We start from the raw sequence: 13984 nt of genomic DNA, 5'->3' as shown, positions 1-13984 counted from the left end.
CTCTAACACACACATACACCCCGCACCACAGCCACCTCCACCCTATTGCTTGAAGCCTGACAACTTCTTCCTTAACAGATACTACAGTAAATCTCCTCGTTTCACGCTGCTACATTGTCTGTCTACCTGACAAATAAATCACACTATCAAATGAACGACTAATATAAACAGCACCGTGAACAAATAAACAGGAACCCTCAAAAAAGGGGATTTTTTTTCCCAGAAGAAATGCTACATTTCCTGATCACGCCACTCCTCATCCTCCCTTTGAGGTAGCTCAAAGAAGTGCTGACAGCTAAAAGTGCTTACAATACAGATCTCCGCCGGCTCGAGAGAGAATCGCTCCTTTGCTCAGCTTTTCTTTCCTATGTCTTATTTTCTCCCCTTCTGTTCATTTATTACGACTGGGATTCTGCACTGGGCAGCACCTTTGGAGCCAACTTGCCTCAGATATATAATCATGCACTGGCAAACGTGTCATATGTACCGGTACATATAGTGGCGTGTCAAGGGAGAAGAGAGGAGAAAGAAAAGGAAAAAAAGACAGATAGATGGACAGAACAGAGTTCCGTCACATTTCAAGGGTTGCCCTTCCGCTGTGTTCATTACATGCATTTGATATAACGCAAGAACTTGTAAATTTATCCCTGACAACTTTTAAATGCATGACAGCTGGTTAGTGGTCGACGCTGTTCCGTAAGCAAAGAAGAAGAAAAAAGACTTATGATCGGAATAACAAAGTGTCTTTTGGCACTGGCTTCTTCTCCTCCTCGCTTGTTTTGTTTGTGTTCTGATTTACAAGCATGTTGGTACAAAGAAAATACACTAAATCTGAAAGAGAGAGGTTGGGTCAGGGTTTGGTTGGTTGGAAGAAGAAACCGATAGTAAAAAAGGGACGAAGTAGAGGGTATGTGAAAAAGCAGAGACAGACCACCCTCCTGTATATTTTAGAAGCTGTGGACCAATAGCTCAATAATTCATGAAGCTGAGCGATGGAGTTTTTTTTTCTTCTCCCGTTTTCTTTTTTTTACAGTGGCTGTTGAAGCCCACAGGCTGATGGTCTCCTAACTTCCTTATCCATAAGGGGTCAAAGGGCATCTTCTCAGACAGCTGCGGACTACATCCTCTACCTTCCTATCGGCACCTCCTGTTTAATTCATTGACTCCGATCTTTCCCCAAGTGTCCTCCTTTTCCTCCTTGGAGGCATTTATGATCGCAGAATGATGCATAAGCGAAAGTAGGAAAGCTAAGGTCATCGCAGTCAGAGGTGACTAAATCAGCAGGTTAAACATCAAGTTTAAACAGTGGGAGAAAAAAAAATGATGGTGCTCAATATCATTCGAGAGGCTTTGTGCTAAAAAAGGAGCAAGTTGGTATGCTTTATCCGCCAAGCCATATGCCACCGTGTCCCGCACACGGATCATCTGATTCATTATTTAGGTGACTTAAGGTGTCTGGTCAAAAATCATTCGTACGGAAACCTTACAAAACTGCAGCAAGTTGATTCCTCGGTGCTCTATCTCATCAGGACGAGGGTAAGGGGAAGGGAATCAGCGCGGTAGATATTTACAGGACACGGCTCGACATAGTGAGTGGGTGTGGACAAAGCGATAAAGGGCAACGCATGTTGATGGGCGATAGCAAAGAGATTACTGAAAGGATTTATGGATAATCTGATTGACAGATGACCAGTAAATACTGATGATAGGCTAGAATTTGTCATTTTATTTCATGATAATTTCACCCTCTAAATATGTTCTCTTGAGCCAGATTTGTTTGTCTTTTCCCTCTATGTATTGAACTAAGGGGAATTTGAAAAAAAAAACTTGTTGCTGAGTTGTGGAGACATAAAGTCAGTTCCATTACAATTTCACTCTCAATTGATTGACTTTCTGTAGCTGTTCTGCAAACTGCCAAAAGAAGGCCTTTTTTAAGGAATAGAAAAAGAAAATAAAGAGGAAGGAACTGTACGCACGACTTTCTATGGATCGGTTCAAATTCAAAGCAAAACGTTGCAATGTACATATTGTGAATATCTTTGCTTGATAGCGATCAAACGTTTTTGAGTTTTACTGCAGTGTCAATCTGTTTTTATATTTGACTGATAACATAATATTGGAATGTCACTTTAAAATAACTTGAGCTATTAGATTAAACAAAAAAAGTTGATCCAGGAACAGATTTCTCTCAATTATTTCCCGTAGGAAATACATGTGAAATCAATTGTGTTCAGCTTCGCAGTTTCCTCAATCACAAATTGATGTGCCCATTTTGGAGGTTGGAATTTAGTCAATTTTCTGGCCTGGCATTCCTTGAAAAGTGAACAATATTCCCTTTGACTCCCTAAACGCATTTTGGCATCTGTACCTAATTGTGGCTGCCGCGATACTCGTTTTTTTCCCACCTCCTGCAAATACCTTGTGTTTGTGCTGGAGCACTTTTGCAGGTTTCATGCTGTTTTAACTGCACATTCTCCGTTGCTACAAATATTACGACTGCAAATTGCTGCACGGGCTGGATTAAATGCAATAAAACCATTGTTGTCTCTCATAATTAGCCCCCCTCCCTCCCTTCCTCCAACTCCTAAATCCAGAAATGGCTGTGGAAGTGAATTTGTGTAAATTACTGCTCGGCCTCTTGACGGCACATGGCAAAAATGTGTACTGCCACAAACGGGTGAATTACACATGCAGTGGAAGTGGAAGGCTGTCGTAATTTAATGATCTCACACTTTCATCATGAGCTGGCATTATTTGTCACTTCGGAGCAATTAAACACCAAATCACCCACTGCCCATAAAAACAAAACAAGGAAAGCAATTATAACACAACTTTTAAGTAATCCCCGTAGCATCTAAATATTATTACATCAGTGGAGATGCAGAATGTCTATGTGATTAGCCAACAGCAAGCAAGCCTCAAAGGGACCATTGTTTTGAATTCTCTAATAATTTTCCGACATTAGTCACAAATTAGGAGAACAGTATACTTCCTTGTCAAATTTAACACAGGAGGGGGATGGGGGGACTTTACAACGTTGCGGTTTTATCTTCCACAGTAGTTTCAGTTGATTTATCTTCTCTGTTATTCCCATTGTGTTGCGCGTTTTTGTCACATTTCTTTATTATTCTCTCTCGCTCTCGCCCTTTCTTACTCACTCACTCTCGCCCTCTCTTGCTCTCTCCACTGTCAGTTTTCTTACAATGCTGACACACATTGTAAGAATAGCGATGCCATAACTCAGCCTTCTCCGCCTCCCTCTTTCCATTTCTGCCAAACACATCATCTCCACAAGAAAAGCTCTGTATCAGGCCCCTAATATGCTTCATGAGGTGTGTAATTCAGCGTGCTCCAGAGGGGAGCCATTTATCTCGAAGGTTAACTAAGTGACACAACAGCACTTCCCCGTGCCTGTTAACCGCCGTGCGACATGTTGAACTAATCTAGGCAGGTAGAGGAATGGGACATCCTCCACTGCGGCAATTAAGCGATAGGATTTGTTCACGAAATCCATCCTAATGAAGTCACTAGTGCTTCAAATGAAGTGTAAATATTTGTGAGTACAATGTAGCTTCAGATTTGGGGGAGGGGTGTGGTGTCATTCCGAATGTCCTTTCTCTGTTTTCCGCATTTTCTTTCCCTCCCCTCGTGTGTCATTTCTCGTATTCTTTCTTGGCTCTGCAACAATCCACTTCCCTCCTTTCGCCATGCATCACTGACACTTCAACCGTGAGCCTGTCTGCCTTCTTTTCCTGGTGACCTGTCTGCCTTCCTGCAGTACATATTTAAGCCTGGAAGCACACGCACACATAAACACACACGCAAACTAATTTAGGGAGATTTATGAGGGGAGCCTTGCACCAGGAGCCACGGAGGCTGACCCCAGGGGTGTAGGGGGCCACTGGGTGTGGGAGGGACTGTGGTTGCACAGGAGGGACATTAATAATCCAGAACCAGGTCTGTCTCTGGGTCTGGCCCTGGGCCTTGGACACAACTGCAACGACTCTGCTTACATTGAGGTTCATGCATGACAGACAGACAGGTAGACAGACAGACAGACACTGCAGAGTGCAACTCCTCAAAGTCATGTTGTGCACCTTTATATTGGCCTCATGTCTATCTTAAGTGACATGATTTATTTAAATAGAACATCTCACTTTACTGAAAAATTCATTCCCAGCTTGGTCGCTGCATCGCCCCATCCTCCAGCTCCTTCGTATCCGCTGCGTTGTCTGTGCATGTCATGTCAGCCGAACTCGCCCTGTCGTTAAATATTTCGTAGTACAAATGGACCCTGAAGAAGAGAGACGGTGGGTCAGGGGAATCGGCACTGTGCCGTCGCCGCTCAGGGAAAACCCCCGCTTGGGAGAGATAGTCTGTCGTCTTCCCTTTGAGTCAGAGTTGGAATGCTAGCTTGGGGACAGAAGTCCCAGAGACACTTAACAAATTGTGTTTCATCCATTTCATCTGAAAGGGATCATTCAAAATTCAACTGGGAGAATGTTGAAAGACAGGCGGGGAATCGTGTCCGTCTTGTCGGTACAGGCTTCGAACACTTGTAGCTGGGTTATATTGCTACTGGTGACCCGGATTTTATTCTGTGCCACATGGAGGGGGGAAAGGCAGCCAAATAAACACCAAACCTGGAAAAGTGTGTGCTTTTATATGCCATGAGGAATAAGTGGCTGTCTGAGTGACAGACAAGCTTGGCAGGCGGTGCTGATCGAAACACCTCCTCTCTCAGACCTAGGCCATTAATCTGATGAAGACAGAGACCGAGCGCCAGGGTGAGACACACGGAGGTAGTGAGAGAGCGATAGGGAGTTGCCGGCCTCCGGATCAGAATGAAGGGTCCTGGTCCTTCTCACCTCGGCGCCGTCCTGCCAAGCTGCGACACTCTACTACCCTGTCCAGTCCAAACGCTGCACTTGTGGGACTGACCGGTGAATAATGGCCCTGTCATCAGCTTGGGCGGACGCCACCACACAGCCCCAAGGTGCATGTGACCGCCTGTGAGAACATATTTGCGGCCACCCGTGAATGCTCGTCGCTCATTCAACCTTAACGTTGCCTCCTCTAACTTCAGTCAAAAGCATATTCATATTGAATACTGTTGATTTAAGTACATCTTAAACTCAATGCATAATGCATTGACTAAATATAGTTTGATAAAGAGCTTTGTGTCAACCAGCTCCTTACATTGTGGGGATGAATATACTGCTTGCGAACAATTCTTTCTTTTTGTTCCATTTAAGCAGTGTATTAAATCATAGCTACGACTTGAATGTACACGGACTCAAGGTTACTGTATCTGAATGCAGCGGTATCAGATATCTGAAACTTAATTAGTGTGCTGTCTTTGTTCTCAGGTGAAAAGTTGCGCCCTAAAGAGGGTCTTGCTGGAGGAATGTGAAAAGAGAGAGTGAGAATGTGTGTACGTAGGAATGAAGACCGACTGATGTTGAGCTGACTATGTGTGTGTGTGTGTGTGTTTGCGTGTGTGTGTGTGTGTGTGTGTGTGTGTGTGTGTGTGTGTGTGTGTGTGTGTGCGTGCGTGCGTGCGTGCGTGTGTGTGTGTGTGTGTGTGTGTGTGTGTGTGCGTGCGTGCGTGTGTGTGTGTGTGTGTGTGTGTGTGTGTGTGTGTGTGTGTGTGTGTGTGTGTGTGTGTGTGTGTTTTGGCCTCGCATCCCTCTGCGTTGATGAAACATATTACAGTTCCTTCTAGATTCTTCACCTGCACTCCCCCAGCTTGCTACATATGGCCCACCAATCACAAAATAAGGAATCATGCATAAATTAGCATAGTTAATAGCCTCCCCTCTCCATTTAATATGCAAATTTCCTGAAACATTACTGAATGCCGTCTGTTCTAAATGAATAAATTTGAATTGCAATTAGAATAATCCTTTATAATTAATGAAAACTGTCAATTTTGGTTCACGAGTAATTTGATTAAAGTGGTGATGGGACACTTATGAAGTTCACGGGGGCCGGCGAAGAGCGTGAGCTCATACTTGCACACAAGCTGCACGGCGACCAACGCTGGGGCTGCGGGTGCATTATTGATGACAATGATTAATAAACTAAAGTTGGTGCTTGTCACACATGGTAACATCCCCCCCCACTACCCAAAACCTTTTTTTTAATTTTTTTTCCCCTCCACTCCTTTACGCTAGTGGAGCAACCACAGATCAATTTGGCACCTGACAGAGGTGGGGGGGGGGGGGTGATTGAAAAGGTTTAGCAGCCTCATGGCGCTGTGTCAGTGGCCTTCCTGTCTGTCCAGTGGGAGAGCCTGATGGACTGTCACACAGAGGGCACTGTGCACACACACACACACACACACACACACACACACACACACACACACACACACACACACACACACACACACACACACACACACACACACACACACAAACCACACTCGCAGAGTCAGTACAAGGTGTTTGAAGGCTTCCCAGAGGAAGGCACAGGCCAGTGCTGCTGTTTACTCACTTTCATTAGTGTATCACACACATTAAGATGCTATGAAGAGAATAAAGAGGGCAACCGATTTGTCAGTGTTCATAACCATCGCCTTCCTCACCATTAACCCTCTCATGTTGTTCGATATATGCCGACCATCGCCTAATGGTGCCACTTAAAATAGGGTCACTCAACTGCGGGCAATTGTTGCAAATGCATAGACACCACTGCCAGCGCGCGAGCTCTTGCGCATCAACTTGAACACGAGTGAGGAGCGTATTTGCATGGCTTCAACCCAATAATAATGGTGGAGATAGTGTAGCGCCTCACAGACTAATTAGTCAAATCACTGAGAAAATAGCAGCCGGATAATTAATGGGTATTATGGCATTTCAGAAATCACGGCTCTAATTGGGAGGGAAGTGCGCCTCACATTTCCATGCAGCAATACTAGCGGCTTTATCCGTCCGTCTTTCTATCCGTCCGTCTTCCTATTTGGCAAGCTTGCTTTTAAAAACAGCCTGCCAACAGACAAAAATAATTAGCCGGCACACGGTCACACATCCAAACATCCATACAAAATGCATGCATACTGTATCATTTTTGCTGGATGGCTGCCGTCCAACTTTTGCCACAAGTGTCAAAGATCCCCATACTAAACATATCTGTACCCTCTAAGTTGTTGTTTTATGTTTTATGAGCGAGCTACCCGTCATATTGCCTTTGGAGCAAAAAGCGTCTGATGCAATTGTATCTTGGAGTCATATAATGCATCAGAATAATTCCCCATTTTCTGGAAAGCCCCTTGACACGCATGCATACATGCATGCACATCCCCCCTAGGTTCCTCTTAACCCTATCAGACAGTGGGACGATCAAAATAGATTTGCATTCAAATGCCACATGCTCGCTATCAAATATCAAATCAAGTCGCTGAGACAGACAGGCAGTCACCTCCTCTTTTTTTCCTTTCAAGGTCCCAGGGAGTCCCGGTCCCCACCGGACGAGCTCTATCGAAGAGTGACAGCCTGCGGCCGGCGCTTGATTGACAGTCAGTCGAGACTTCCTTTTCACGACGACGCTCTCTTTCCGCACCCGAGCACTCACACTGCCTCAATTCACCTCCACCATCACCCCTGCCCGAGGACTGCCGCCCGCATCCGCGACAGCCCCCGATCTTGTGCCCTGCAGGCTGCATAGCGCCATACATACAAATCACAGTGCGTCAGTCCCATGAAAGGGCTCATTTTGACTTTGTCCTTGTAAAGTCAGGCACCCCTTTGAATTGGGTTCAATATGCTTTTATTACTTTCCCCCTTTTTCTAAAATCTACACACAAGGAGACACAATAAGACGGCTAAAACAACCCGGCATTGTAGAAATTGCCTTTTTTTCACGCCTAAGCGCTAAAAGTCAGGATCTCACAGAGGCACAATATAAATACATCAACACAAACACAAGCAGACAGTCAAGACACACGTAAACTGGCCAAGACCCAGGGCTTAATCTCACACACTCAGCAAGTACACCTGGTTAATGTTAGGAGAGCAGTTATAGTCAATTACATCCCCATATAACACAGAACCCTCCACCCCGTCTGCACCGAGAAACTAATTGGAAACAGGCTCCTGATGCACCGTGGTAAGTAAAAAAAGTTCACTTCCCACCCTTAACTTTGCCATTCACGAGAATTCCGCTGGTGGCCCCGGGGCAAATGTAAAGGGGTAATAGGAGGCAGGTACTGCCATTTCCACATACTACAGCGAAAAGAGCAGACGAATATGAAGAGAGAGGAAGACAAAAGTAATAGGGTGGAGGCGTGAAGGCCATGGGTTAGATGGTGAGTCGGGGTGAAATGGTGTTTCGGTGGTTTTCGTGAGGGGGGGGGGGGGGTGGCGGAGGCGATGGGGGAAAGACGGGGGTGGCAAACAATGGTTGTAAGTGGGAGTTCAAGACTGACAGGTGACATTACCTTGCGTCATGGCTGGATGGACTGGGGGACAGGGGGCTCGATGGTTATCCAAGCAGAGAAATGTCACCGTTCAGACGTCTCTCACGCACGCACGCACACACACACACACACACACACACACACACACTTATGCATAAAGGGTCCACACGCAGATCCAGGACAAAGGAGTCCGGAGTCTTTGAGCAATAAAAAAAGACAGCCAACACTGGACAGAGATGAATAGATTACATCTTGCCCAGCTAAAAGAGGAAGACATGAGAATAATAAGAAAACGCCAAAGAAAAGGCGAGGAGTCAAAGACTAATACAACCTTACATTTATTGGTAATATCTTCTTTGGAAACAGAAGCTTCTCAGACTGAAGTTTGTTCAATTTTCTTTTTCATTATATTTTTATTTATTTCTTCACAATCTGTTGTCTGTGGTTTTCATCAAAGCCTAACCTAATTTTGGCAAAGCTTATAAAATGTCCATATTGCTGCTCATTCATTGATTTAGAGTTTGGTTAAATATTCACGACTGTGGATGCAATTAACATGCTGTTAATGAATAATTGATTGCATCTTAAGCGGCCATAAAACTCATGCATATTAATTATTGAAACAGGAAATCTGAAAAAAAAACAACCTTCCTTGTTTTGCCTCAATCGGGCTTCTTTCATTTTTCTTTCTTCAGGAAGGCATGTGGAAAGTATTCAGGAGGGAAAAGTGTCATGTGTATTTGTGCGAGTGCAAGTGTGTGTGCATCCGTGTGTGTGTGTGTGTGTGTGTGTGTGTGTGTGTGTGTGTGTGTGTGTGTGTGTGTGTGTGTGTGTGTGTGTGTGTGTGTGTGTGTGTGTGTGTGTGTGTGTGTTGAGGGAAGCAGCAGGCAGAATGAGCAATGAACACTATGCAAATTCTTCCTATAAACATCACTTTAAGAGCTCGTATACAGCTTTAAGCTGCTCGTCAGTACATCTATTCCGCTCGTGCAAACGTCTGGTAGTACAGTATGTAACATAGAAAGTGAGGAACGATCGCCACGGCCCAATTTTTGGGGGTTGTAGATGCATACTTTGGTCAGTTGCTAATGCAAAACTATTAAAGGCTGAACTGCTGAGCCTGGCTGAATGTCTCAATTTTAAAGGACAACCGACACCTCCCCACAAGTTGCGTCCATAATTTGTAAAATCACTTCAAATGACTTCTACTGACCGCATTTTACAAATATTTCACCGCATATAGCTATATTTTACTGTTTAAAATTTGTGCTGAATATTTAAGAAGTCTTGTTTTCGAGTTGATGCCGATGCCGGAAGTGACATTTTGGGTACTTCGTCTTAAAACACCATGTTGATCTTGAAATTAAAAGGAAAACTACATAAATAATGTGATGGTGAATCGTAGTGTGGCAGCCAATTGCGGTAACACGCATTAAGAAGATGTAAGTTTACGCAAATTCCCAGTGGACAAACCAGCCATTTGGGCGGAATGGGAAAGACAAGTCTAACGGACCAGAGCAGTAGAGCACCAGCCGGGGGCGAATGAGGAGCTAACCTGAGTTAGCGATTCGCCGCTTAAATTTGGATTTGGATTTCCCTTTATTTGTCTCGCAGTGGAGAAATTTACATTTCACATTGGATAACCGTTGTCACCCTCTCAGCCTGACAATGGGGATAAAGTTGCCTCTAGTGGTGAAAGAGAGCAATCGCCATATTAGTGGAGCAAACCGATCGGACAAGCGTCCAGCTGCTGTTAACTCGTAGCCGTAGAGCACCAGCCCAAGGAGGACGAGGAGCTAACCGGAGTTAACGATTCACCGCTTGGATAACCGCTGTCATCCTCTTGTGTTGTTTCTGCTCCTCTTGAGGCTGATCGTCCAGCTCATAAATTATTTTGTTGAACGTATATAAGTAAAATGGAGCCCGTCCAAGCCAAAGATGATTACATTCTTCACAACAAGGACTGAGCTCTTTGGTGTAGCAGAAAGAACGCTTCAATGATAGTCAAACCTGGTACGTATCATTTCAACAGTCAGTCTTTTCTTTGAATCGAACACAAATGTTTTCTTGACCCCGTGATTACATTTTTTATTTTATGTGAATTGCGATTCACGACAATTTTCTTATTATGAACTCCATTGTATAGAAGACCATTTATACGCAAGTTCGTAACTTTTCATCTTGAAAGTTGAAACAACTTTTTGCATGCACGACCATTAAACAATCTACATTGACGTTGACATCTTCTAGCTTATTATTTGTTATTCATGTCCTTATATGCCACATATCACCAAAGTTGATGCTATATTGCTAATTGACGGAGCTTCATATATGCTTCATATGTCGTGTCCTTCACCAGTTTCATCGCTTGCATACGGCTCAAATTGATACAGAAGGACTGCATTAATCGATCGCAAACCACTTGTGCTTTCCTCTTCAGAACTATTTGAATTATGTTCATCATTGGATGAGTAACAAGAAAGCATCTTCATCAAGCTGAACTTTCTGAAGCCATTGTGATTCTGGAGCAAGGTAGTTTGTGGGTGGGCCCTCCAACTGGTACGCGGGAGGAGTCTTCTTTCTGATTTCCCCATAAACGAGATTAGGACAGTGATTTTAAAACTGCCTTCTGATTCATGTCAAAAGTGCAGTTCATAATATATTCCATGTGCCATAGTATCAAAGTATTGTAATGTTTTTAATCATTAATTGTAAAAGCAGCCGTAACATAAACAGAATTGGATTGTGTCTCCAACTTGCGCAGGCAGTAGTTCTTTGGTCCAATGAATATCACCCTGCGTGTGGTGTGGTGGGGTGGGGATGTATTTACGCACATGGTTCCAAGGATGCTGGGGGCAGGGTTACATTTATTAACCATGCACACTCCTAAACCACTGTAAAATGTTTTGACATGAAAAATACATCCCAGAAGCAACCACACACTCCAGGAAAACACCAATTTACATCGTCGCTTGTTATTTATTTAGCACATCAGGCTCTTGAAGGTGTGTGTGTGTGTGTGTGTGTGTGTGTGTGTGTGTGTGTGTGTGTGTGTGTGTGTGTGTGTGTGTGTGTGTGTGTGTGTGTGTGTGTGTGTGTGTGTTACTTTCTACCATCTACATCTGAGCTACCTCACTAACTACTCTGCAACGTTGGTGCCTCGGAGCTAAAAGTGACAAGCCGTCAATTGTGCTTCAATTTAAAAAAAAACTTCTCATTGTCTGTGTGGATGTCTTCCACTGTGTGATGTTGGTTTGATCAAAGAAGCGGCACTTTGGTAAAAATAGGAAGACACCATGCTGCTACACAGACTGATGAACGACGGCCATACTTTCTGCAAAAACACACTCCCTATTTCTTTGCTTTGTCTGTCCATCTCTGTCTTTCTCATTATATCCTACGTTCTCTCTCATAGTGGCTATGCCTCCTCCACACGGCCAGCAAGTAAGTCATATCTTGTGTAGTTTTACAGCTCGGAAGAATACGGCCTGTCGGCGATATCACCATTGTAAAGATTTTTTTTAATACAGGTAGAAGTGGTTAGGAGGGGGATAAAAGCGAGAAGCATAAGCAGCAGTAGGACCGAATATGATCGAAAGATGATGCCCCATGCCTGTGTTTCATCACATCTTAGCAGGTTCACCTCACGGTGAAATTCCTCAAACGCACCTTCAGTCATCATTGACGGAGGGGGGCTTAAGAGAACGGGATGAGGCAGAAAACCGACAAAGTAAGCAAGAAAGGCGAAGCCTGTGGGGTGAGGTGGGGTGCTTGCGCACGGCAGGTGGATCTGGCTGTGGCTAATTCTCAGGGTGTGGGAAAGCGGAGCACCTAACACAGGTTGGCCTGGTTTCTGTAATGAGTTTGATTCTTCTCTATGCCTGCTAAGTCTCACTGGGGACCGAGGCTGCATAATAACATCTTATGCACACACACATACACACACACACACGCACGCAAACACACACACAGGTCTATGGGGAGCTAATTATTCTCACCTGTGTTAATTATTGCTGTGAGCCAATCAGTGGACTCTGTGCTAATTAGGCAGCGTTCGGTCTGATTAGTGTTTTGCAGGCAGCTCCCCTCAAACTGTTATCCACCATACTTGTGCCCTCAGGCGAGAGAGAACAGGTGGATTCTTGCCCTGTGTGTGTGTGTGTGTGTGTGTGTGCGTGTGTGCGTGTGTGTGTGTGTGTGTGTGTGTGTGTGTGTGTGTGTGTGTGTGTGTGTGTGTGTGTGTGTGCGTGTGTGCGTGTGTGTGTGTGTGTGTGTGTGTGTGTGTGTGTGTGTGTGCGCGTGTGTTTGTGCACGCGCGTGTTTTTGTGTGTGTGTGTGTGTGTGTGTGTGTGTGTGTGTGTGTGTGTCTGTGTGTGCACGTGCGCACATGCGCATGCGCGCTCATCCTTCATAATAAATAACTGAAGGACAGCTTGGATTCACAATGAAATAAATGTCCAGCTACTTTTGCATTGAAAGTTTGGATAAACAAAGCAACTTATTCTATCAATATCTCACAGTTAATTGGCCCTACTTTGGAGTCATTTTCTTTGACCTGGACAAACAGCCCCAATGCCCTTCAAGTTAATGAGGGATGATCCAGGATCACCAATGGCTGCCTTTGCCCAAATAACCTCATAGATTGATCCACACATCACATATGAAATCTTTGTTCTGTCCTATTGTGCGTTTGCGTGTCTTTAGCAGGAAAACAGATTGTTTTTGTTTTGATAAAGAACCAAGCAAAAAGGACGGCAACCACGAAAGACGAGAGTGGTAAATGTGTAAAGTGAAGTGCCTTCACAGATTCTCCCAGCTGAAAAAGAATAGAATAAAATGGGGAAAGAATAAGAGCGGGGGGAGAAGAAGGCTGGAGGAAACCTTCCTCTTATGACACAATTGATTTTCCTTCAGATGCTTGAGCCTGTCACTACTGAACACTTGGTCCCCCATTCCTCCTCCTCTACAGATGCATACGCACACACCACACACACAAACAAACATATACACACATGCACAAACCCTGTGCCCTGACCTCCACGTGTGCCTGCTGGTCCATACTGGGTCTAATGACATGGGGCCTCCCACAGATCAATACTAGGCTGTCACTCAGCTGGCAAGCCCACACACATAAACACATCAAAAAGGCACAACACACACATGCACGTGTATGCAAGGCTTATATACACACACAGGGTCAGGTATGCGTTTGCACATTTGTGTATGCTGGAAGCGACATTTTCTACAACCTCAGCAGATGCCCTCCCCCACGCGCACACACCCTTACCGTCCAAACACATGCACGAGCACTCGCACAGTGCACTAAAGCCATATTCTCTCCCCTTAGCCTTTTTCTAAGCATTCTACTCCTTTGCCATGAGCATCAGGGTCCTGATGTAATATTGATGAGCAAGGGTGGAGGCTCCATAAAAAAGTGATAGGTCCTTGTGATTGTGAGTTACAAATTGTCATCGATTTAACGTCAATTATCACATACATGGAAAGGCTCTCAGACAAATAAAAAGGGGAGACACAAGCTCTTAGGAGAGGTTTGTGTGTGTGTGT

At 44.5% G+C, this 13984-nt stretch overlaps 1 protein-coding gene across 6 annotated transcripts in view; it reads right to left on the bottom strand.

The window, feature by feature from the left end:
- The window catches only part of ebf1a (EBF transcription factor 1a), a 66360-nt gene that overhangs the window by 32730 nt on the left and 19646 nt on the right, over positions 1 to 13984 (bottom strand). The gene's annotated exons all lie outside the window — the stretch shown is intronic.

The sequence above is a fragment of the Hippocampus bargibanti genome, linkage group LG02 (genome assembly GCF_051943395.1).
Source record: "Hippocampus bargibanti isolate YZ-2025 linkage group LG02, ASM5194339v1, whole genome shotgun sequence".
Taxonomy (NCBI): Eukaryota; Metazoa; Chordata; class Actinopteri; order Syngnathiformes; family Syngnathidae; genus Hippocampus; species Hippocampus bargibanti.
Note: the sequence above shows the minus strand (reverse complement) of the source record. Positions and strands in the feature narration are given on the sequence as shown.